Source organism: Canis lupus, chromosome 8 (genome assembly GCF_011100685.1).
Source record: "Canis lupus familiaris isolate Mischka breed German Shepherd chromosome 8, alternate assembly UU_Cfam_GSD_1.0, whole genome shotgun sequence".
NCBI lineage: Eukaryota > Metazoa > Chordata > Mammalia > Carnivora > Canidae > Canis > Canis lupus.
In genome coordinates, this window is record NC_049229.1 from 8,619,886 (window position 1) to 8,646,023 (window position 26,138).

General features: G+C 36.0%; 1 pseudogene; it reads right to left on the reverse strand.

The window, feature by feature from the left end:
- Window positions 1–4,040: 4,040 nt before the first annotated feature.
- Window positions 4,041–5,722, reverse strand: LOC100688026 (annotated as a pseudogene).
- Between the last annotated feature and the right edge of the window lie 20,416 nt (window positions 5,723–26,138).

The window sequence follows — 26,138 nt, forward strand, 5'->3', positions numbered from 1 at the left end:
TGTAAGTGTTGAACATCATGTCTATTTTAAATATTTACAATTAAATAGGTAAATCTTACATGTCTGTGTTTTCCTGTTGTTTTAATTCACATTCATTCATTACCTGAGAATTTGAACATTTTATGTTTATTAGCTATTCCTACTCCCTCTTTTCTGAACTATTCATGCCCTTTAACCATTTCAGAATAGATGCTTAATGCCTTGTCTACTAATTTGCAGGTTTGTTATAAATATTTTTAAATTCTTTTTTGGCTTGTTAATTTTGTTTATAAAGTTTTGTAAACTTCAGAGACCTATTTTATATTTGAATCAATCAATCAATATTTGAATATTGATTATAGGTAAGGAAAATAGTCTTCCTTTATGATAATATCTATCAAGTTTATGAAATTTTCCTCCATCAAAAGATTTGATGATTCATTTCTATTTTCTTAGAGTTTATGCAATTTTTAAAAAAGATTTATTTTTGTATTCATTCATTCATCCATTCATGAGAGACACAGAGAGAGAGAGGCACAGATATAGGCAGAAGGAGAAGCAGTCTCCTTATGGGGAGATCCCAGGACTCTGGGATCATGCCCTGAGCAGAAGGCAAATGCTCAACCTCTGAGCCACCCGGGCATCCCTAGAGTTTATACAATTTGTCTAGATTTAATCTCAGAATATTGTGTGATGTGAGAATCAAAATGAACTTTTCCAAACCAGTTTTCATTTAGCAGATACATAATGACCATCTCTCCTATGAAGACAATCTTCTAGACACTGGTTGAAACTGGTAAACTAAATAGAATGCCTTGTGGATCTTATTATGTTCTAGTGGGGATGAAATCTCATCATTATTTATTAAATAATCTTTATCTTCTGGGAAGTGGGTGGGGGATAGGTAAAATGAGTGAAGAGGATTATGAGTACACTTTCTTTGATGAGAACTAAGTACTGTGTAGACTGTTGAATCAGTATATTGTACACCTGAAACTAATATAACATTGTATGTTAATTGCACTGGAATTAAACTTTTAAAAAATAAAACAAAATGTATATTTATACCTGTGCATCAAAAAATCTGGGAGAAATGATGATAGGATTATCTCTAGTTATAAAGCTACTTTTTATTTTCCCCTTTTTATTTTTTATCTTGTCTAAATTTTTAATATTTATCATATATTAATATCCTATGGCATATAAAAAACAGTTATTTCCAGTCAGGGGAAAAAGTAAAAGAAAATATTTAAAGAAAATATCCAGTGTGTTAACAATAGTTGCCTCTATACAATGATTCTTCTTTTACCCTTTACTTTTTCATGCATTCCAACATTTCTTTAAAAAAGATACATTGCTAGGTACAAACTTCCAGTTATAAAATAAATAAATAATGAAGATGTAATGTTAAATATGACATGTTAAATATAGTTAATACTGCTATATGATGTATTTGAAAGTTATTAATAGAATAGTATATTCTAAGAATTCTTATCACAAGAATAAAAACACTTTTCTCCTTTTTAAGTATCTATATGAAATGATGGATTTTAAATAAATTTACAGTGGTAATTATATCATAATATATAAAAGTCAAAATATTATGCTGTACACCTTAAACTTTGCATACAGTGATATATGTCAATTATATCTCAATAAAACTGGAAAAAAGAAAAATAAATAATCTTCACCTTCCTTACTGGTTTTTATATTACTTTTACTATAAAAGCTTTTCATATATAGAAGAATTTGTTTATAGAATATCCAATGTTTTCCTGATGTGTCCATATTTTTTCCAAAGGTGCTCTCTTCTATTCTATTACAGTGTCATACGTGTTAATATAAGACAGACTAAGTCTATCTTGTTATCATTCCTTTTCAAAAATATTTTACTTATTTTAAGCAGTTTATTTTCCAATGAAAATTTTATACTTTTTTCTCAGTTTCAAAACACTCTATTGGGGTTATGGTTAACATTTAATTGTACCTATAAATTTATTTGGAAACATCAAACAGGTTTATAATTGTAATATTTACATCTGTGAATATGCCATTCCTTTTCATTTATTAAACATTTTTTTCTCAGTAAAATAATGCTGCTTTTCTTCAGTTAGATTTGAAGATCTACTGTTAAAATTAAAAAAAAATAAGATTCTGTTGAGATTTCTCTTAGATTTGTTGTTTTTTCCCTCTTATTTTTTTTTAAAAGATTTTATTTATTTATTCATGAGAGACACAGAGGGAGTCAGAGACACAGGCAGAGAGAGAAGCAAGCTCCATGCAGGGAGCCTGATGTGGGACTCGATTCCAGGTCTCCAGGATCACCCTGGGCTGAAGGCAGACACTCAACCACTAAGCCACCCAGGCGTCCCAAATTTCCCTTATAAGTACATTTTTCTCACTCTAACCTCTAACTTACCAAGGACATTTCCATAGGAAAGCTCTTATTGTTGTATATTTGTCACGTGTTCATTAATTTTAATAGAGTTCCATAATTCTAATACCTATATTTCTCAGTTTCATAGATATACAATGATAACATGAGAAAATTGCCTTTCTTTTAATCATAGCTTTGCTTAACAGATTATTGAGATTTGAAACATTATTCAATAATAAAAGTTATAGTGGAAAATCTTTTATTTACTCAGAAATTTTTTTCCCCCAAATCTGATCTAAATGAACAGGAAAAAGTACCTCCCTGAAATCTATAAACAGTATAAAGCCAAACAGAATATCATTACCAAATAATGAGTGAAGTGTGAACTAATACTTAGAATTAACATAATACACCGAACAACTTGTAGTAATTTTATGATTTTATGTACAATTATGTTCATTTTTTAAAAAGTAACAAAGTCCAAATTCCTCAAATTGTATAAATTAAATAAATATGTGCAGTTTTTGTATATCAATTATGCCCAATAAAGTTTTGGAAAAAAGAAATTTAAAAAATCAAAGAAAACGAGAAATTTTTCTACATTATATACTTTAGTTAATGCTTAATTTGGAGGAAATAATCTTTATATTTTATAAGGCACAATGGTTACTGGATTCTTTTTTTTAATATATATATTTTTAATTGAAGTTTGATTTGCCAACATACAGTATAACACCCAGTGCTCATCCTATCAAGTGCCCTCCTCAGTGCCCCACCCAGTTACCCCATTCCCCCACCCATCTTCCCTTCCACGACCCCATTGTTCATTTTCCAGAGTTAGGAGTCTCTCATGTTTTGTCACCCTCTCTAATTTTTCCCACTCATTTTCCCTCCTTTCCCGTATAATCCCTTTCACTATTTCTTATAGTCCCCGTATGAGTGAAACCATAGATGTTTGTCCTTCTCCGATTGACTTACTTCACTCAGCATAATACCCTCCAGTTCCATCCACGTGTAGGCAAATGGTGGGTATTTGTCGCTTCTAATGGCTGAGGAATATTCCATTGTATACATAGACCACATCTTCTTTATCCATTCATCTTTCGATGGACAACGAGGCTCCTTCCACAGTTTGGCTATTGTGGACATTGCTGCTAGAAACATGGGGGTGCAGGTGTCTTGGTTTTTTACTGCATCTGTATCTTTGGGGTAAATCCCCAACAGTGCAATTGCTGGGTCGTAGGGCAGGTCTATTTTTAACTGTTTGAGGAACCTCCACACAGTTTTCCAGAGTGGCTGCACCAGTTCACATTCCCACCAACAGTGCAGGAGGGTTCCCCCTTCTCCGCATACTCTCCAACATTTGTGGTTTCCTGCCTTGTTAATTCTCCCCATTCTCACTGTGTGAGGTGGGATCTCACTGTGGTTTGGATTTGTATTCTCCCTGTCATATTGGCCAATACACAGAAGGCAAGTTAAAAAAAAAATGGATTTACTTCGAAACTACTGGTTCTCTAGCTCACGAACATACATCAGAATTATCTGCGGAGGTTTTAACAAATACTGAAGTCTGGGCCTCACTCCCGGAGAAGGCTGCGTGGCGGGGTGGGGGCTGGGGCGATGGCATTTTCAAAAAGCTCTTCGGAGAGTGCGGATGTTTCCTTCTGCTTGGGTCTCTTGATTTTCAGGCTGACTGGGGTACTTTGCACTTTTGGGGCCACTGCTTGGGAGTATGGGGAGCTTTTTTCGCAGATTTATTAGCAGTAGGAAAAAACCTGGCCCCTGGCTCTTTGGTTGTCTGTCTTGGGTCTTTTTTCCCCAGTGAAGAGTTTCTTTCTTTCTCTGCCTCTTCTTTGATTCTTGGCTTCTTCTCTGGGTAACTGGAGTTTTGGGCTCTGCAGCCTTCGGGGTCTCGAAACCGGAAAGGCCTTTCTCTTCTTCTTCTTTTTTTTTTTTTTTAAGATTTATTTATTTATTTATGACAGACATAGAGAGAGAGAGAGGCAGAGACACAGGAGGAGGGAGAAGCAGGCCCCATGCTGGGAGCCCGATGCGGGACTCGATCCGGGTCCCCAGGATCGCGCCCTGGGCCAAAGGCAGGCTCTAAACCGCTGAGCCCCCCCAGGGATTCCCCCCTTTCTCTTCTTTTCACTGGTTGTGTTGGGACCAGGCCTCTTTTTCTGAGACTTCTTTCCTGCGACATGGTTTTGCATCTCTATGCTTTCTTTTGCTGGAGTCCTTATTGGTATGAGGAGCAGGATCTCGTCTTTGGACTCGTGTTACACCTTATGCTGGGTTTTTCCTCTACCAGCCTCTTCTCAGGAGCCTGCATCTTCTCCTTCTGGGGGGGGGGAGGGGCAGGGTCCTTCACAGCAGCATCACTAGTTTTGGGGTCTGTGTCCCCTTCCTTCCGGGCCGATGCAGCCTTTCTAGCCTGTTTCATATGCCTTTTGTTTTGTTCTCTTTTTGTTTTTCATGACACTCTTTTTGTTGTTGTTGTTGTTGTTTGCTTGCTTCCTTTTTCTTCTGACTAGGAGTGCATATTCCCTTGGCTTCATCCTGACAGCTGACAAGTGAGGAAAAGACGGGCAAGGAGGCCTACGTCTCCGTCTTCACATAAAAGAGTTTCATGCTCTCCCACTTCTCTGGCAACTTTTGTGAAAGCCTCTTTGTCACAGAGATGATGTTATCAATGATGTGTTCAACCTCCATTCCAGTGTGGCCAGCGTGGATAGTATTGCAAGAACCACTTTTAGAGATGTTTAAGACAGTGCTACCTATGCATTCATTAATCTCCCTGGATACATTCTTGGCCAGAAGGTTCAGAGGTACCAGCATGTTCTTTCCGTGGTAGAAATGTCTCCCGAGGTGTGACGGTAAGAGCCACCTGATTCTCGCATCAGTAAGGAAGAAGTCAAAACTGCCCAAGAGGCACAGCTTGGCTTCATAAGCTTTATATGCCTTTTTTAGAGTTCGGAGGGGGATAATCTAAGAAACAGTTTTAATTCCATGCTTGTTCAAAAGCTTCTTGTAAAACCGTTCTGTCTTTTCAGGAGTTAAATTGGGTTCATCCTGAGGAAGTAAACAAGTATCTGTTAAATCTGATCGAATACCATGAAGCAAGGGCAGTCTGACCCTCAGTTCTTTACTTGGAATCTTCCATAATACTACCATTAAAAAGAGATTTTCATTCTCATTCAAAAGCAATCCATTTGCGTTCTTCCTGGACCTGGAGTGTGCCAACAGAGCTTCCACCACTTTTCTAATCTGCCCTTTGTCCAGCTGCCCCAGGCAGGCCAGGGTAGCTGGGGCAGAGGCTGAGGCTGCGGCTGAGGATGACAGTGTGGTGGAAGCTCAACCCTCCATATTTCTCTTGCCTTGTGCAAGCATGTGCAGTACCCAGGGCTGGCTCCTAAACAAGATATTTAAATTCGCTTTCAATATTAGAAGGAATTACTGTGGGTGGAGGGACATTGAGTGGTGTTTCAAAGGAAAAATTATTTATCCAAATGTGTATATACACCCAGAATGGAAAATAAGTTGGACACAGAACTAAATAAGCTTTGTCAGTGGATGACTACTTTAATTTCAAACTCCCTTAAAATGGTCCACAAAAGAGGGAAGTATTCTGCAGACTTCAAATATGTGACATATGAACATTTATGTTCTATATCCCTTCACCTATTAAAACAAGAAAGCATTTTAAAAAGAAGAGAAAGGACTTCCAGGAAAGATGGCAAAGTAGGAGAATCCTAACCTCACCCTGTCCTAGGGATACAACTAGATAATACTTACATCAGTGTAAATAACCCAGAAAAGGATCCAAAGATTGGCAGAACAGACTCTCTGAAGTTAAAAGTAGAGAAGAAGCCACCTCAAAGGTGGTAGGAAAGGCAGAGACATGGATGAAAACTAAAGGAATCCATGGGACTGCCCCCAATAGGCAGGGACAGTGCAGTGCAAAGAGGGGAATAAAAGAAACCCCTGTCCCAGGTACCCCAGGCATGAGGAACTTGCATGGGGAAGATGAATCCCCATAACACTTGGTTTAAAAAATCAGGGACCAATTTTTGCAAGTTTTTATAATTAGAGCATGTACTAGAGGAGCTGGGATATTGGGAGAGTTCTTCAAGAACAAAGGAGCTGGTGGGCACCATTTCCCTCCCTCACACCCCAGCCTAGACATATGGATATCTGTGAGAACCAGTGCCACTCCAATACCTGCTATCTGTGTTGCTAACAGCGTGTCCCACCCTAGCATTCTCCTGTTGACACATCGCCTCCTGCTGGGCCTTAGTTCGAGGTCTCCTCCCAGAGCAGAACTGCACAAAACTTGCCAACACCATATGCCCTGCCTCCACACTCTTCTGTGGATCCACCCCTTCCAGCTTAGCCTTCCTTGGTCCCTAGAGGCTGCAGGTCCCCTCCTGCAGTAAATTTGTGAGGAATTGCTGACATCATGTACCCTGCACCCACGTTCTCCTTTGAACCTCCAATATGCCCTTGGCTAAAGCCCATCCAAGGTAGTGCCCAAACCTGACAGAGTACAAGAAGCCCAGATAGCACCAGTACCACTGCAAAGTGACTCTTGGTCAGGGAAGGAAGATAACCACACACACCAGTCCAATTGTGGCCTTAGCAGTGGTTTGGGGACAGACGTCTGGTCTGATTACAAGCCCTACCCACCAATGAAAACTTCTCAGATAAAGCACTCTGCAGTTCAGTGTTACTGCATCTCTGAAAAATGTCTGGTCTTACTCAACTTAAGTCCAAGGATGCCCCAGACTGGCTTACTAACAACACAGGGACTAAATCCTGCCCACAATAGGCAAAGAGAGACATTTCAGAAGACTGGGCTGAAGGTAAAAGTAACTTAATCACAGCAGTAGGGCACACACAACGCACAGAGGAGACACTCCTGAAGTAACAGTTCTGGTGAACAAGGAACATTGAACTGTAGGGCACTAGAGGACCTCCTCTTCAGAAGGCCACTATTTTCGAGAGCAAAAGACATAGCTGACCTCACATAGACAGATACAGAAATTTAGATAAATGAGGAGACAGAGGGATATGTGCCTAATGAAAGAACAGAACAAAATCACAGCAAGAGAGCTAAATGAAAAAGGGATAAATGATGTGCTTGATAGAAAATTTAAAGTAAAGGTTACAAAGACTCACTGAACTTGAGAAAAGAGTGGAGGACCTCAGTGAGACACTTAACAAAGTGATAGAAAACAAAGAAACCAATCAGAGATTAAGAACTCAATAACTAAAATTAAAAATACACTAGATGGACTAAACAGACTAGAGGAAGCAGAAGAAAGGATCAGTGACCTAGAGGACAGAGTAATGCAAAACAAACAAACTGAATAGGATAGGGACAAGATAAAGTAGAAAATGAAAATAGACTTAGGGAATTCAGCCACAACATCAAGCATAATAAGCCTTGACATTATAGGGATCCCAGTAAGAGAAGAGAGATAAGTGGCAGAAAACTTACTTGAAGAAGTAGTAGCTGAAAAGTTCAAGAATCTGGGAAAGGAAACAAACATCCAGATCCAGGAGGCACACAGAACCCCAAACAAAATCAATCCAAGGAGGTCTACACTAAGACATACAGTAACTAAATGGCAAAAAGTAGTTACAAATAGAAAATTTTAAAGACACAGAGAGAGAAGGGCACCTGGGTGGTTCAGTTGGTTAAGTGTCCAACTCTTGATTTTGGCTGAGGTCAGGATATTCGGGTTGTGAGATTGAGCCCGGCATCAGGCTCTACACTGGCCATGGAGCCTGCTTAGGATTCTCTCCCTCCCTCTCCCTCCACCTCTCTCCCCATCTCTAAAATAAATAAATAAATAAATAAATAAATAAATAAATAAATAAATACAACAAGAAAAAAGAAAGCAATTACGTACAAAGGAAACCTATCAGTGGATTTTTCAGCAGAAATTTTGCAGGCCAGAAGAAAGTGGCATGATATATTCAAAGTGCTGAAAGGAAAGAAAAACCAAGTCAAGAATACTCTATCCAGCAAGGCTATTGTTCAAAATAGAAGAAGAGATCATTTCACAGACAAACAAAAATTCATGACCACTACACCAGCCCTATAAGAAATGTTAAAGGGGATTCTTTGAATGGAAAGGAAAGACCGTAAGTAGGAGCAAGAAAAGTAGCAAAAACAAAAGCAGTACGATAAGTATATCAATAAAGATCAGTCAAGGGATTCACAAAATAAAAGGATGTAAAATATGACACTATATACCTAAAGCATGGGGTGGGTACGAGAGGAGTAAAAAAAGGTTACAACTTAAGCAACCATCAACTTAATATAGACTGCTATATGCAGAAGGTGTTATAATACAAACCTACTGATAACCATAAATGGAAACCACTAATATATATGCAAAAAATAAAGAAAAAAGAATCCAAGTATATTGCTACGGAAAGCCAGCCAACCATGAGAGAAGAGAGCAAGAGAAGGAACAGAGAACTACAAAAATAACCATAAAACAAGTAATAAAATGGGAGTAAATACATAACTATTAATAATTATTTTATTTTATTATTTTTTTTATTTATTTATTTTTTTAATAATTATTTTAAATATAAATGGACTAAGTGCTCCAACCAAAAGATAAGGAATGGTTAAAGAATCAAGACTCATCTATATCATGCCTACAAGAGATTTATTTCAGACCTAAAGACACATGCAGATTCAAAGTGAGGGATGGGAAAGCATTTTTCATGCAAATAGAAGTGAAAAGCAAGCCAGAGAAGCAATACTTACATGAGACAAAATAGACTTTGAAACAAAGATTGTAACAAAATACAAAGAAAGACACTGTATAATCAGTCATGAAGGGAACATTCCAACAAAACGCTATAACAATGGTAAATATTTTTGCACCCAACATGGGTGTACACAAAACAGCTAACAGGAAACATAAAAGAAGAAATCATTAGTAATAAAATAATAGTAGGAGACTTTTAAGGCCCCTTCTATTGGGGTAGGGGTCTTAAAATAATGAATAAATTATTCAAACAGAAAATCAACAAGGAAATAGTGGCTTTGAATAGTACATTGGACTAAATGGATCTAACAGATATATTCAGAATATTCCATCCTAAAATAGGAGAATACACATTCTTTTCAAGTGCACATGAATAGATCACATATAAATCACAAAACAAGCCTCAACAAATTCAAAAAGACTGAAGTCACACCATGCATCTTTTTTCTTTTTGGACCACAACACTGTGAAATTAGAAATCAACCACAAGAAAAAAATCTGGAAAGACCACAAACACATGGAGGTTAAATAGCATGCTACTAAAAGAAGAATAACTGAACCAAGAAATCAAAGAAAAATTAAAAAATACATGGAGACAAATGAAAATGAGAACACAATGGTCCAAAAAATTTGGGATATAGCAAAAGGTGTTCTAAGAGGGAAGTTTTTAGCAATACAGGCCTACCTCAAGAAACAAGAAAAATATTAAAACAGCATAGCCTTATACCTAAAGAACCTAGAAATGGAAGAACAAACAAAATCCAAAACAAGTAGAAAGAAGGAAATAGTGATTAGAGCAGAAATAAAGTAGAAAGTAAAATTCAAAACAATAGAACTGATCAGTGAAGTCAGGACCTGGTTTATTGAAAAGATCAGTAAAATTGATAGATAGGCAGACTCACTAAAAAAAGACAAAGAGACAGAAAGAGAGAGGACTCAAATAAGTGAAATAACAAGTGAAAAAGAAGAAATAACGACCAACACCACACAAACACAAACATTATAAGAGTATTATGAAAAATTATAGGCCAACAAATTGTACAAACTATAAGAAATGCATAAATTCCTAAAAATATATAACCTACCAAAACTGCATCAGGAAGAAATAGAAAATTTGAACATACTGATGACCAGCAATGAAATTGAATCAGTAATCAAAAAAACTCTCAACAAACAAAAGTCCAGGACCTTTTGGCCTCATAGATGAATTCTACCAAACATTTAAAAAGAGTTAATACTTATCAAACTTTTCCAAAACATAAGAGGAAGGAAAGCTTCTAAATTCACTCTACAAGGCCAGTATTACCTGTTACTGAAGCCAGATAAACACCTTAGAAAAAAACAGAACTAGAAATCAATATTTCTGATGAATAGAGACACAGAAATCCACAGAAATATTAGCAAACCAAATCCAACCATACATTAAAAAAATCATTTCACTACAATCAAGTGGGATTTATTCCTGGGATGCAAGGATTATTCAATTTTTGCAAATCAATCAGTGTGATATATTGCAATAGCAAGAAAAAGCACTTGACAAAATACAACATTCATTCATGATAGAAAAAAAAAATCTCAACAAAGGAGGTTTAGAGGTAATATACCTCAACACAATAAAGGCCATATATGAAAAATCCATAGGTGACATCATACTTAATGGTGAAGAAGTTGAGTTAAGAAGATGACAGGACTGCCCACTCTCACCATTTTATTCAACATAGTACTGGAAGTCTTCGCCACAGCAATCAAGCAAGAAAAAGACATTAAATGCATCCAAATCAGTAAGAAAATTTCACTATTTGTAGATGATGTGATATAGAGAAATTCCTAAAGACTCCACCAAAAAATTGCTAGAATTGATAAGTAAATTCAGGAAGGTTGCAGGATACAAAGTCAATAAACAGAAATCTGTTACATTTCCTTACACTAATAATGGAGTAGAAGAAAGAGAAAGTAATAAAGTCCCATTTTCAATTGCACCAAAAATAATAAAATATCTAAAAAGAAACTTAATCAAGGAGGTGCGGTGAAAGATCTATACTCTGAAAACTATGAAACGCTGATGACAGAAATTGAAGACAGCATAAACAGACAGAAATATATTCCATGCTCATATCAGAAGAACAGATATTGTTAAAATGTCCATACTGCTCAAAGCGATCTACAGTTTTAATGCAATCCTTTTCAAAATACCAACAGCATTTTTCACAGAACCAGAACAAATAATCCTAACACTTGTATGGAACCACAAAGACTCAATTAGGCAAAGCAATCTTGAAAAAGAAGAAGAAAACTGGAGTTAGCCTAATCCCAGATTTCAAGATATACTTCAAAACTATAGTAATCAAAACAATATAATACTGGTACAAAAACTGACAGATCATTAGAACAGAGTACAGGAATAAACCCACAATTATATGGTCAATTAATCTTTGAGAAAGGAGGCAAGGATATGCCACAGGAAAAAGTCTCTTCAAAAAAAGGAATGGAAAAACTGTACAGCTCCATTCTAAAGGATGAAACTGGATCATTTTCTTACACCATACACAAAAATAAACTCAAAAAGGATTAAAGACCTAAATGTGAGACTTGAAATCTTAAAAATCCTAGAACACAGACAGTAATGTCTCTGATATTAGCTGTAGCAACATTTTTCTAGATACGTTTCAGGAGGTGAGGGAAACAAAAGCAAAAATAAACTATTGGGATTACATCAAAATAAAATCTGCATAGCAAAGGATACCATCAACAAAGCTAAAAGACAACCTACAGAATGGGAGAAGATATTTGCAAATGACATATCTGATAAAGGGTTAGTATCCAAACTATATAAAGGACTTATGCAACTCAACACCAAAAATAATAATTAAAATGGGCAGAAGATATGAACAGGTATTTCTCCATATGGATGGCCAGCAGACACATGAAAAGATGTTCAATATCACTAATCATCAGGGAAATGGAAATCAAAAGCACAATGAAATATCACCTCACACCTGTTAGAATGGCTAAATAAAAAACATAAGAAATGACAAGTGATGGTGAGGATTTGGAGAAAATGTAACTCGTGCACTATCGGCAGAAATGCAAACTAGTACAGTTACATTGGAAAACAGTATGGAGGTTCCTCAAAAAATTCAAAATTGACTTCAGAAGGGCAGGTGAGTGGGGAGGCTCCCAGACGGAAGGGGTGGGGGTGACCTATCCCAAAAAGAAGGCCTAGTCAGCTGAGCTGCCCCTGTGTCCCTCCTCGCCACCCAGGTCCAGGAGGGGAGCAGGATGGCCTTAACACTGTTTCTGGTTATGCTATGTTCCTCTATTCAATTGCAAAAAGTAAATTCTCCACGTGAGGCCCAGGCTGCCCACCACCTTGCGGTCCTCATTGAGCGGCAGTGCAGCCCCCTTTGCATCCTTGATTAAACTTGGAACCACTGAAAAAAAAGGGGGGCCTGGGGAGCTCAGTCAGGTAAGCCTCCAAGTGTTGATTTCAGTTCAGGTCATGATCTCAGAGTCATGAGAGTAAGCCCTTCATTGGGCTCTGCTTTGGGCATGGAGCCACTTAGGATTCTCTCTCTCTCTCCCTCTGCCCTTCATCCACCGCTTGTGATCACTTGCATGCATGCTCTCTCTCTCAAAAAAAAAATTAGAAATACCATGCTATCCAGTAATTCCACCACTGGCTATTTACCCAAAGAAAATGAAAACCCCAATTTGAAAAGAGATATGCACCCCTATGTTTATGGCAGTGTTATTTAAAATAGCCAAATTATGGAAGCAGTCCAAGTGTCCATTGACAGATGAAGATGTGATACACACACACACAATGGAATATAACTTAGCCATAAAATAGAATGAAATCATGCCATTTATAATGACATGGATGGATCCAGAGGAGAAAATGCTAAGTCAAATAAATCAGAGAAAAACAAATACCATATGATTTTACTCAAATGTAGAATTAAAAAAAAGAAAAAGAAAACAAAGAAACAAAGTAAAAGAACAGACTCTTAACTATAGAGACAAACTAATGGTTGCTAGAGGGGAGGTAGGTAGGGGGATGAGGGAAATAGGTGAAGGGGATTAAGAGTACATTTATTATGACAAGCAGTTTGTAAGGTAGAGGAGTGCTGAGTCACTATACTGTACACCTGAAACTAATATGGCACTGTATGTTAACTATGCTGGAATTAAAATTTAAAGAGCAAAAGATAGAAAGAGAGAGAAAGAGAGAGAAGAGGAAGAAAGGAAGGAAGGAGGAGAAAAGCTGTCATTGCCTTTTTATTTTAATGGAATAACTCACTACCAAAAAGTACTTTATATTTAGCAGATTTTTTCTATTGTTCTATAATTTACCAGCCCCAGGACAGGAAGTGCATTTTCCTAAAGTAATATATTGCATGAATATATTGCACAAACAGCAAAAATACTGCTGTTGTTCAGTGAATATAAAACAATAATTATAGCAAAAATTATCCTGGCACCCTAAATAAGGCTGATATATGGCAATGGAAATATGCAAAGGAAAAAATAAAACAATAGTACTTATAGTACCTTTTGTTTATTGCTCTCAGACACCTATGTTACTTTATTAATTCTCATAATGTCTTTTAAAGGTTCTGTTATTTAAAAAAATAAAGGTTCTGTTATTTTCATCTATGATTTGGAGGAAGTAGCTGAAACACAGAAGGGCTAAACAATTGTCTCCTAGTTGAATGGCAAATTAGATGAAAATCCAATATCCACAACTTGCTAGATCCCAAAGACATATTAACCTTAGCCTTAGTAGCTATTTACACATATGTATGTGAGATCTTTCTTTCAAATAAAAAGGAAATATAACCAAGAGAAAACAATAAATATTTTGTTTTTAAAGAGCTATAAATTCTAATTAAAAATCCTTAAATAAAATACCTTAGTGTATCTGTTAACCGTGTAAAAAAAAAAAGTAAAGAAAAATTTAGTAGTTTAAGAATTAGAACAGGGGATAAAATAATCCTGGGATGAGTCCAGTACCTTTTGTTTATCCATGGGTGGATTATCTGCTTTGTGAATTATTCATGACTAATTTTGAATCTTAGAGCTGTATTGCCCCACTGCCTGGTTAGCTTCAAGGCCCTTTCCTCCCACTACCCAGCTGGTGTGTGCTCAGGGAAGACAAACGCTTTTTAATATGAATCCAAGCAAAACACAATTAGGAAAGCAAATGTGCTAGAAAAATAATAATATCACGGATTACAAAGCCAAATATGAAAGATTTGAATGTTGCCTACCCTTTTCAAGTATCCAACTACTGTTTCCATATGATACTTACGTAACCAAGTTGGGCCAGTCATATCACAGGGACCTTTCCTCTGTAAGTGAGGCCCCTGTCATTTGGTTTGGTCACAATAATTTAATTGCAGAGTGTGTCCATATCATAGCAGTAGCTGCAAGCCTGATTCCTTTCCAGAGGCCCATAGGCTCTTCCAGAAGAAATAGCACCTTCTACCAGGAAGAACCATAGCCATAATTTAAACCAGCCACTGTTCCCTACCCTGCTAAAAATACCCAGAGCTAAAAAGGACCTCATGCCTACATTTGAAAGACTGCAGAGTTCCCAACCACCTCACAGTCCATCTCCCCAACACACACACACACACACACACACACACACACACACTCACTTCTTTTGACACAAAAAGGTCTTACTATACATTTTGTGGCTTGAGTAGGTTAGCTAGTACACATAAATACTATCATATTTTAAAAATACTATCATTTTTAATCAAATTCTGTCATACTCATGGATGTTTTACCACTTTTTGAATGATAGAAAGCTTTTAGCAGAGTTGCATCCAAACGATTTACTTCCTCAAAAATTAATGACTTGCATGTACAGGTACAAAGATAAAATATAAATTTCCCTAAAGTTTTCATTATGCAAGAGGACCACTACTTCAAATACATTTTTAAAATTAGGAAAATAATACATGCTTATTACTGAAAGTAAATCCCGAACTCTATTATAATTTGATTAATCATTAAATTCACCAAATTACTTTTCCAAATAAATTGACTCAGACGAAAATGCTTAAAACATCCATTGATAATTTTAGAATATATTTAAATAAGTAATCACTCTTTATATTACAACCTTTTTTTTTTCAAAGAAGGCTTGCAATACCACTTAGTGCTCATGTTTAAGTTAATGTTTATTAACAAATTACCATTTGCTGTTACAAGTAGAGTTTCATTAAATGACTCTCATAATGTAAGGGATTTGAATTAAAGCATGTACTGTACTTCTTTATGTGTTTTCTTTCTTCTTTTGCAATAACATGTCTAAAGATTAGCATAATTTATTTTCAAGATATTAATGCTTTTCTTCAGAGTAATAATTATTCTCATTTTGACCTGTTGAACTAGCTTCATATTTACAAAAAATAATTAAGTGTTGATCAGAATGTGCATCTTCTGAGGCTTTCTAATCACCAGCTCTCCCAATCCAGGGCATTTCTTTGCTGACCCAACATAAATATACTTAACTAATGAGTTATGGACCTTTAAGAGCCTTCTCTTTCTGCACCAAATTCTCCTAAGAATTAATTCAATTTTTTTCTTCTTTTCATAGATGCATTTTCTTCTTATTCTATCTTAGTTTTTGATTTTGCCGGTTGCTCAAGGGAACTGATATGGTAATTTTTTAAAATTTAAATTAACAGCAAAAAATTGTAACAAAATTCCATCAAGGTTACAGAGGTATGCCCACTTCATTTACATTAATTAGAAAACTTCTGTCCCTATTGTAATTTTCTAACAGGAAATGTTTCTTTATAATGCTCTGCAAAATTTCATGTGATTTTTAAGTTTTGAAGCATAGAACATAAATAATGGAAAGGACCAAATATATAATCAAATTTAACCCATCTTATTTATAGATATATAGATACACTTATCAAGGCCCAGATAAGTAAAGAAATATGCATAAAGTCACACAGCTAGTTAGTATCAGATCGTATACTATTTTTATGTATTTTTATGTAGTTCGAAAAAATATATTTCCTACATTAGTTAATCACTTTTAGATTAGTGGTAAATATATATATATAAATAAATATATATATATATATAAAATATATATATATTTATGAGTTTTATTAATTTTTTCAACTAATAATTACTGTTAACGTAATGTTGTATCCTGGATGTGATCCTAGAATAGAAAGAGGAAACTATTGGCAAATCAGCTGAAATCTGAATAAAATCTAGAGGTAAGGTAATAGTCATGCACAAATGTTCATTTCTTAGTTTTGGCAACTGTACAATGGTAATATGTTAACATTAGAGGTATTAAAAACAAGGTAACAGGTCCAAAATGAAATTGCTTTTGCTAAGTCCACATCACCAAACTGAGGCTTAAAGTTTTGAATCTCCCAGAAATGGAATCTTAATCAGGAATCGTTTGATCATCACTAGTTAGGTAACCTACGTGATAGATCCCCATGATCCCTAAGGGAATGTAACTTTGCAATCAACAACTTCCTTTTTTGTCTAACTTGCTTGTTCCCACTCCCTTCTACCTGTAAAAGTCTTTCATTTTGTATAGCTTCTTAGAGCTCCTCTTCACCTGTTAGATTGGATATATACTGATTCAAACAGATTTTTGTTCAAATAAATTCTTAAAACTGTTAATATGCCTCAGTTTATCTTTTAACAGAAGAAACTGAGTAAAGAGTACACAGAAACTCTGTGCTATTTTTGTAACTTCTCTGAAAAACTAAAATTATTCCAAGAATTATTTTAGATAATTTTATATTAAAATTATTATTTATGATAATTCAGAATTACAAATAAGGTAATTTATCTTAGACATTTGTAAAAAAGAATAAAGGGGGCACCTGGGTGGCTCAGTTGGTTAAGTGCCTGACTTTTGGTTTCGGCTCAGGTGTGATCTCGGGGTCCTGGGATGGAGCCCCACAATAGACTCTGCGCTCAGAGTAGTGGAGTCTGATTGAGATTCCCTCTACCTCTCCCACTCATGCTCTTTATCTCTCTCTAAAATAAATAACCTTTAAAAACAGCTGTTCAAAGATGTTTCAAAGGAGTCAAGATCTTTGTATTCACCACATTCACAGGTTATTAGAAGAGGGCTACCTTGAGTACATCTTGAGTAGACAGCATTCTTTGGTCAGCTGTAATTCCTGGAAGAGGACTCAGCTGTAATCTCTTGGCAGGGAACACCTCTGGCAGCTCGAAGAATGAACACATTGGTCCTGAAAAGGGGAGCTGGTTGTGCCACAGCAGCTACTAAAATGAAGCCAACTGTTCAGCACAATAATTGGTCACAGGATGAATGTGAAATTAGGCAAGGAGGAAATTTTGCTAGGCACAGGAAATTAAAGCCAGGTGAATTTTGCTTAAATTGTTCTTGTTCCAAGTACTTTTTCTCTTGAGTTTTTCATGTTTGTGCCTGTAATTATTTATACATTTTGTAACATCTATCCCAAGATGTCAGTAATTGGAACTGGAAAGGAAATTTAAGAAATTAAAAAAAAAAACTCTTTTGGATCTTGAAGAGATATGATTTTAGATGTGAGAACTACATAAAGAAAGTCCACTGAGTTTTCCTAACCAAGGGTACAAATCCTCACCCCACTTTTAGCTTCTACATTTGTCCCAGTGAAGGCATCTTCATTTTCATTAGATATGGTGAATTTATGTTATGATAGCAAACCAATCCCCAAACCTCAGAGGTTTAACACATCAAACCTTATGTGTCTAATATGGGTTAGCAAAGGTACACAGAAGACTATCACTCTGTAGTGGCTCCATCAGAATATACAGATTCTAAGATCATTACTGAAGAAGTAGAGAAAAATGGGAAAAACATACCTGTTCTTGAATGCCTAGTATCAGAGTGATATTATGAGTGATGATCCATTGCCTAAATCTTGCCACATGGCTCCAACCTAACTGCAAAGCAAACTGGGAAATGTAGAGGAAAGCATGGAGTACTAACAGGCTTTGCCAAAAGTGGCTAGTGAGCCTTCTGGAATATTGTTATACACAGCTCCAACCCAATAAAAAAAGAATCAATTTACAGGTCAATCTCCTTTATTTCATTACTGGCTAGATTCTTATCCATTAGTATCATCTCCTCTGAGCAAACAATAAGGTCAATCTTTGTGCCACACATATTTTTATATCAGCTATATTGGTTAGGGAAGCAACAACTTGAACATTCAGACAGTTAACATTTTTAGGAACACACATAAAAGCACTTTGAAGAGTTGCATAATCATGGGAAGGCAACTTTCATTTAAAATATCTTTTGCATTTGTTAGGGAAATTATCTTGATAATTCAAAAGTTCTGGACTTAAAATACGTAGGCAGGGACAATATATGCGCTGGTTGTTTTATAAGGAGCCACAATGTATTAGGACAAAGAGGATGTGCAAAAGTGGCCGGCAAATATCCAAACAGGACATTAGTAAACAGCACCAGAGGGGGAGCCTTTAGTATAGAGGCATGTATTTCCTTACCATATGGTCCTAGTTTTTTAGTTGAAATGTTTTCCCTCCTGAAAAAAATTGCTTCTCTTCCCTGCTAACGATACAGAAGACTGGTTTTATAAATTAGAATTACCATTTGTCATGAGTACTGATCACTGGCCTCGAAGTCTTTTTATTACAGATGGATAAAGTAGTGGCTAAACACCTGGGCCCGAGAGTCAGACTGTCTGGGTACAGTTCTTGGCTCTGTCACTTACTATGTCCCTGGGTAATCAATTAACCTCCCTGTGGCTCAGTTTCTTCATCTATAAAATGGTCATACTACTATTACCTACCTAAGGGAGTTATGTTGCAACAAAAGAGTTACTATTTTAAAAATGCTTAGTAAAATCTGTTTATTGTTGTTATCACTAATGTTTAGCCCCTTATAAATGGTTTTACAAGAGAGGAAGCCTTTACAATGAAGTTAAGTCTAATATAAAACTTACCAAATAATGGTGCCAAAATGAAATTTCAAATGCTGAAGTAAGTTTTACCAACATTATTCATTTTTTTCCTGATCCACAGTTTTTCTTTTCCAGTTCTAAGGGAAAATATGCTAGCATGTTCTGTTTATTAACTAATGTATTTTCTCCTGTCACAGTTCAAGGGGGCAATTAAGGAATAAAAAAAGGACAAGAAAATCTTTCTGTTTTTCACATAGTGAATTCTACATGGCCCTGCTCTACTCCCTCACACATACCAGTTTGCCCACCGTCCCACAGCAATACAGTGGTTGACACTCTGGCTGGAAAGACAAAGCCTCATGAACGGAATAAATTCTGTCATTTCAGCTACCCACTCTACAGAATTTGTTATGGCAGTCCTAGTATGTGAATACATCATATTTTTTGATTCAGTAAATCCAACCTATTTGCTTCCTATCTACTCTCTCTCTGCCAAACAATCTTATGATACATAATACGCTTTGTCTCCTTCACCATTAGTACTTCTGTTGGAGAAAATAAACTAAGTGAAGAATCATATACTTCACTGGTTCACTTCAGAAAAAAAAATATTCTCACTCTGAAACTTTGGAATGATGATAAACAGTTACATTTATGTTATTTAAACTCTATCATACATTTATCCATAATAATTTTTAAATTTGGAAGAAGTGAAGTTGAAATTGTATTTAAATTACCATTCTTTGCCCCCTCTATTGTGCTCCCCCGAGCTAAGTTTATTAATATCAAAGATTTCTATTCATTCTATGTAAATTTACTAAAGTCTGTTAAATCTCCTGATTGCTGACATTTTAGAGTTTTATACACGTTTTGTCTCTCTTTTGACAAATCACACACACATCTTCAGGGACTCTTATTACAGAGCTAAGTACATTGTCTGACAAAAGCTGAAGAATTTTAATAGATAAATGACAAATTTTAACAAAGAGCTCTACTGAGTTAATTTCTAAAATCGTTTACTATATGTATAGAAAACTGGCAGAAGTAATTTGATGAAGTGCAGGTTTTCTATACATAATAAAAGGAAAGACAAAATTATTAGTAGAATATTCGATAAGATCCATCTATTTGATGGATAACCACAAAAATAATCTATCAATACAAATATGTCTTCTTGCTTTCTTTACCAGGTTCTTTTTTTTTCCTAGACTAAAAAAAATAATGTCACCAGTTATTAATGTCTATCATTTCCATCATTTAGATTGCTGCCTTAGTAGGATTTAGAATGAATCCAGAAAGGTCAAGTTCAAATGAGAAAAAGAAGCACAGCTCCACTACTGCAAAATCATGACATCCTAGATTTTAGAGACAGAAAAGCTTTATAATTTAAATATATCCCTCTGAGTAGTTACACTTCCTATTGAATACTTGGTTTACAGTGTGTGTGTGTGTGTGTGTAGTGTGTGTGTGTCTATTTGTGAAGGAATGTGCTTGATGGGATCACTGCATGATCTATTCTCTGCAGGTGCCAGACAAGGTCAGAGAAAATCATCATCACAAAGTGAAGTGATTTTCTTCTTTACAAGCTCCTGATGTAAACAGACTGATGAACACAACAAGATCCTTACTCACTCACATGATATCATACACAATCACAGCTAAATGTTTGTCTGTCAAAGCCTGGAGAGTCACTACCAGATTGTTGCCTGATTAGAATATAACCCCAAATGGTGTTTCCTTGGTTTTAGTTAGTGCTTATTTTTGCAAGATTTCTGAGCTCTGTAACAAAAGGTCAGAGAGTGAGCACTGAGGCAAGGTGAGAGTTTAGCCAGCTCAGAAAATGAGCAGGCTGTGTGTGTAATCGAGCAGCAACAGTACTGACATTTGCTGACTGAAGAGCAAAAAATAAGTAAATACAAGACACTTCTTATTTTAGGATCAGAAGTTACATAGCTCATTCCTTGAAAAGAGAAGTTTTGTAAGCATGTGGCCCTTAATCTTCGCTAATAATTTATGCTTACGTTCAAGACATTTTTAATACATTTTCTTATTATAGACTGCAACTTTACTCCTCCATTTATTGCCAGTCAAGCAGCAGCTTTTAGTATATGGAAGCCTCACTAAAAATTCACCTTTTAAGTTTCTTACCCAAGACATTTCAGTCAGAATCTGGACCCAATCTGTCACATCATAGTTAGCAGCAAGTGAGGAGGACTCAAGATCCTGCTGGTATAAACACACTCCTGGAGGGAACAGCCAAATAGTTTGGAAGTTTGGATTTCTCTTAAGAAGAAAACATTCCATGGATAAAGAATGTTCCAGAATACGTTTAACAAGTTTGTAGACTTTCTGGGAGTGTTAAGCAATTATTTTTACTTAAAAATGGAAGTATAAAATGACATGTGTAAAATTTACAAATAAGTCAGATCTGAAGGGAATGGGAGATAGTTTCCTATAATTTAGTATAGTATTTTCTTCTAATAATTATATCTCAATCTTGTGCAATGTCTTCCTATGTTTAAGAATTATGAGCAGTAGGGCAAATTCTTGTTTTTAAGACATGGAAAATAAAATGGAAAACTGTAGCAGCTGAGTTATAGTCTACTCCAAACATATGCCAAGTCTTTGTTTTGGTGCCAATATCATTATCTAACTAAAAACTGAAAAATAGGCAAATGAATGATAAAGTAGTGATATGCATCACATGTAAATATGGATTAAAGTACCATGTAGCTTATTTGCTATTAAAAACAAAACATACTAACAATATTTTTCTCTTGTTTTCTCACTGCCAAACAAGAAAGAATATTACGTTATCATATAATCAATGATTACATCAGAAATGATGGGTATTTTCTAGAAAGTTTTTTAATGGTAGGCTTCTAAATTCATAGATTTTAACCTAATAGAAAGCTTCATCAGTTTCCCAGAGTCAAAGAGAAGTTTTCAGTAGTCTGAACTTTTGATTGATCTGAGCCATGTTTAGCTTTAATCTATCCTTGCACATGACTAAGAAAAGAGATGTTCTATCAGATTCTGTCCTTGTGGCTTCAAGTCTTTCTCTGTGTGCATCTAGAGTGGGAAAAGTTTTCAAATCCAAGTAGGGTCAGGATTTAACCCTTACTTGGATATCATTGTGACCAACTGATGAAGGATATGCAGCCTCACCAAAGAATGGGTCAGGGCCTAGTAGAAAAAAATAGAGGGTTTAGGTGGGGTTGTGACTCTTGGCTTGAGCAAATACAGAGTTAATGGCTTGGAAAAGGATTTCAGCTTACTCTGGTATGAAACTCAGTGCTGAGTCACAGATGACCCAGAGCTGACAGCTCCAAACAAGGATGTATTGGGAGCAGGGCAGAAAGGAAGCTGATGCTATGTGGACAACAACAGCAGGAGTTCAATGCAGGGCTGGAAGAGACAGAGTGTGTTGTGAGTCGGGGAAGAGCAGATGGGAAGTGACTGTCGGTTGGCCTCCTGGCTACATAGAGAATACGGGTTTGTTAAACCTGAGTCTAACAGAAAAGTCCTGAATGTGTATGATCTGACAGGAAGGACAATTGATTAATTTTTTTCATAAAACACATTCTGAATTCTTCCATAATGATACTTTTATTTATTAACTGTATGTCTGTATGTTTCTATGTCTTGAAATGATATGTCATCTTCTCTAAACAAGAAAAGTCTTCCACTCAAATTTTCAAAATAACTTACCAGTCAGAATTTTGAATGAGGTGTAATGTCTCAAAATATGATACAAGAGTAGTATTGTTTAATATTATATTAATGTATAATATATAATTAAGAATGACCTCTTACTTGTTTTTCACCTGAAAATGACCTGGTTCATTCAGAAATTGTAGTTTATAAGTTAGGAATAAACCATGTTATTTGGGAAAATGGATTCATCAAATCACTTTGATACATTATCTTACTAATTAATCAGAACATAACTCATTGTGCATTGGATGTACAACTCGAATTTCAAACAGGCCCTATTTTAGGTTCCTGGACCAAATTCCAATGTGTGTGTGTGTGTGTGTGTGTGTGTGTGTGTGTGTTAGGGGATGCTTTCCACATAGCATCAATTCTCTGACACCAGCTGAGTGTTGAGAATTCAACTCCATTCTGACACTATCCATTTAGAGATACTGTCAGATTCCACAATTCAAGGGCTCAGTCCCACAAGATTGCCCCCACATTAAGACACCCTCATCGTCAAGCCCAGACTATTACCTGTGCTTCTGACCAACCAGCTACATGTTGGAGATTGCAATGACATCCTCCAGCTTAGGATGCCAAACACAAGTCCAGGTTGTTACCTATACTTGTGACCAAATGGCTCGGTTCAAACTTACTCCCTCTTTGGATTCGATTAACTTGCTCACAGAACACACACAAAAAAACATGTTGCTTACTAGGTCACAAGTTTAAGTAAAAAACAAAAACAAATATATATATATATATATATATATATATATATATATATATATATATTTGAAACAGCCAGATGGAAGAGCTGCACAGGGCAAGACATGGGGAAGGGATGCAGAGATTCCAGGTATGCTCACTCCAGGTGTGCCCCTCTCCGCATATCTCCAGTTGTTCACCAACCCAGAAGCTCTCAGAGTCCTTTCCTTCGGGCTTTTAATGGAGATTTCATGACAGGCATGATTGATGAAATCATTGACCATTGGTGATTAGCTCAATCTCCAGCCCCCTTCTCCTCCCAAGAAGCTGGGGAGTGGGAGTGAAAGCTTCAACCCACTGTTCACAAAGTTAGTTCTTCCGCTAACCAGCCCCCATCCTTAGATGCTTCCAAAAGCCACTTCATTCACACAACAAAAGACACATTTAGTGTTCTCTTCACTTTGGAAATTCCAAGGGTTTTCATTCTATACCAGAAACAGGGACAAAACCAAAAAATCTTTTTTGTATATCAGAGACCCCCTCCCAGTCGCATGAGTCCATCTGCTTTATAGAAGCAATAGTTTAATTGACCGATTTGGAATTGCATGCACCCTGGGTACTGCACTAAATCATTGCTGGTGATTCACTTTCCACTCTGTTGAAAGGTACACCATATTTAACAAAACACTCTAGCCTGATTTACTCATTATTATTATCAGCGGCAGTGGTAGTAGTACTAGTAATAGTGGTAATGGTAGAACTATTGCTTGAATGGCCAGAGATTTTTGTTTTTTGTTTTGTTTTGTTTTGTTTTGTTTTGTTTTGTTTTTTACAGCTTTGTATATATAAGAGATATACTTAAACAAGAGGTATTCATTCTGCTCTTTCCATGGAAATGATTCCCTGACCTGGATATTCATATTACCAAGATAAGAATATCTTCTAGATAACTATAAAATGTCTAATCCTTGAAACACTGACCATTTTGGATCAGAATTGAAAGGTACCTTATTAATTCCTCTTGTGCTATATTAGATATATTTTAAATTTATTTGCAATGTCGCCAATTATTATATCTTTCTGCAGAGGTGCCTTAAGGCAGTAGTTTTCTTTAAATAATTTATTAAGAAAATACTGAACATTAGGAAACGAAAATATTTTTTCTCTTAAGGGCAACAAATCCAAAATAGCAGCCTAAAACTAATGGCATAGACTAACAGGTAATGATGTCACCTGACCTCTGAAATTGAAAAATCAATACTGAGGAGAAATTGCTAATGTCCAATAACTTTTCTCTCTCATTTTTAATTGCAATGGAAGAGAATGAAACGAGCCAGGAATTTAGAGTTTGACAAAATGGCAGACATAAAAAAAGCTCAAATTCCTGATAAAAATATGAAAAATGTCTAGATAGAAGAAATCTCAGATTATTCAGATCAAGTTCTGCATTTTATTAATGAGGAAACTAAGACTCCAATCTTGTATTCATCACTTCTTTACTTTCCATTCTTTCCTCAGCCTCTCCAGTTAAGCTTTTGTCCATACTAGTCACTGAAACCTTGTCGAGGACATCACTGACATCTATCAGTTGCCAATTCCAAAGATCTATTCTCCATCCTCCCCATACTTGATTCTTTGCAGAATGTAACAGAGTTGCCCACTGCCTCATTATTGGCATATTCTCCTCATTTAGCTTATGAGACACCACACTTTTTTTCCACCTTCCTTACTGATTTTTCCCCATTTGCTTTGCAGGCTCCTCTTCCTTATGTTAGAGAGCCCTGAGTCGTCGTTGGTATTCTCTTTGCTCTTGATAGCCATTCTACAATCTCTTCTAGCCCCATGACCTTAAATCATGTAAATGCTGATGCTGACTAAATCTTGTCCACCAGTACAGACTTCTCCCCTGGGACCTAGATTTTTATATTCAGTTACCAACATAGTATTCCTTTTCTTGTGTCTAATACACGTCACACACTCAAAGTTGGAACTTTTTTCCTCCACCATCCTCTATAACCTGTTCCTCTCTAGCGTTCCTCGCCCCAGCAAATAATGCTGCTATTCACCCATTTGCTCAGACCAGAATCCTTGGAGTCATTCAAAGATTTCAACCAATTTTATATCTCTCCTCTACATAGAAATTACTAATGGTTTCTCATCCTATTCATGATAAAAGTCAAACCCATTGCCATGGCTTATGAAACCTGAGTGCTCTGGCCCTTGCCTAATTTTTTACCATGCTTGGTTCTCACTCTTGCTTTAATGCTAGCCACCAAGTTTATTTTTACTTCCAGTCCTTTGTATTTGCTATTTTCTCTTTCCTGAAAATTCTTCCTAAGATCTTTACATGGTTCCCTGCCTTAACTTCTTTTACATTTCTGTTCATATTCTAGCTCCTCAGACAGGCCTTCATTGATCACTGAATAAGGAAATAGTGCCTACCTTCCTTATCAGAGATTGCAATATCATGATCCTCCTTATGTTTCTTAACAGCATTTGAGACCGCTTGAAATATCCAATGTATTTACTTGTTTATTGTATGTTTCCTGACTGAATTTTAGGCTTGAAGGCATGGTCTTCATCTTGTTCGGCATTATATCCACAGTGTTAAAACAGTGTCTTAAACACAGGTTTTTTTCTCAATAA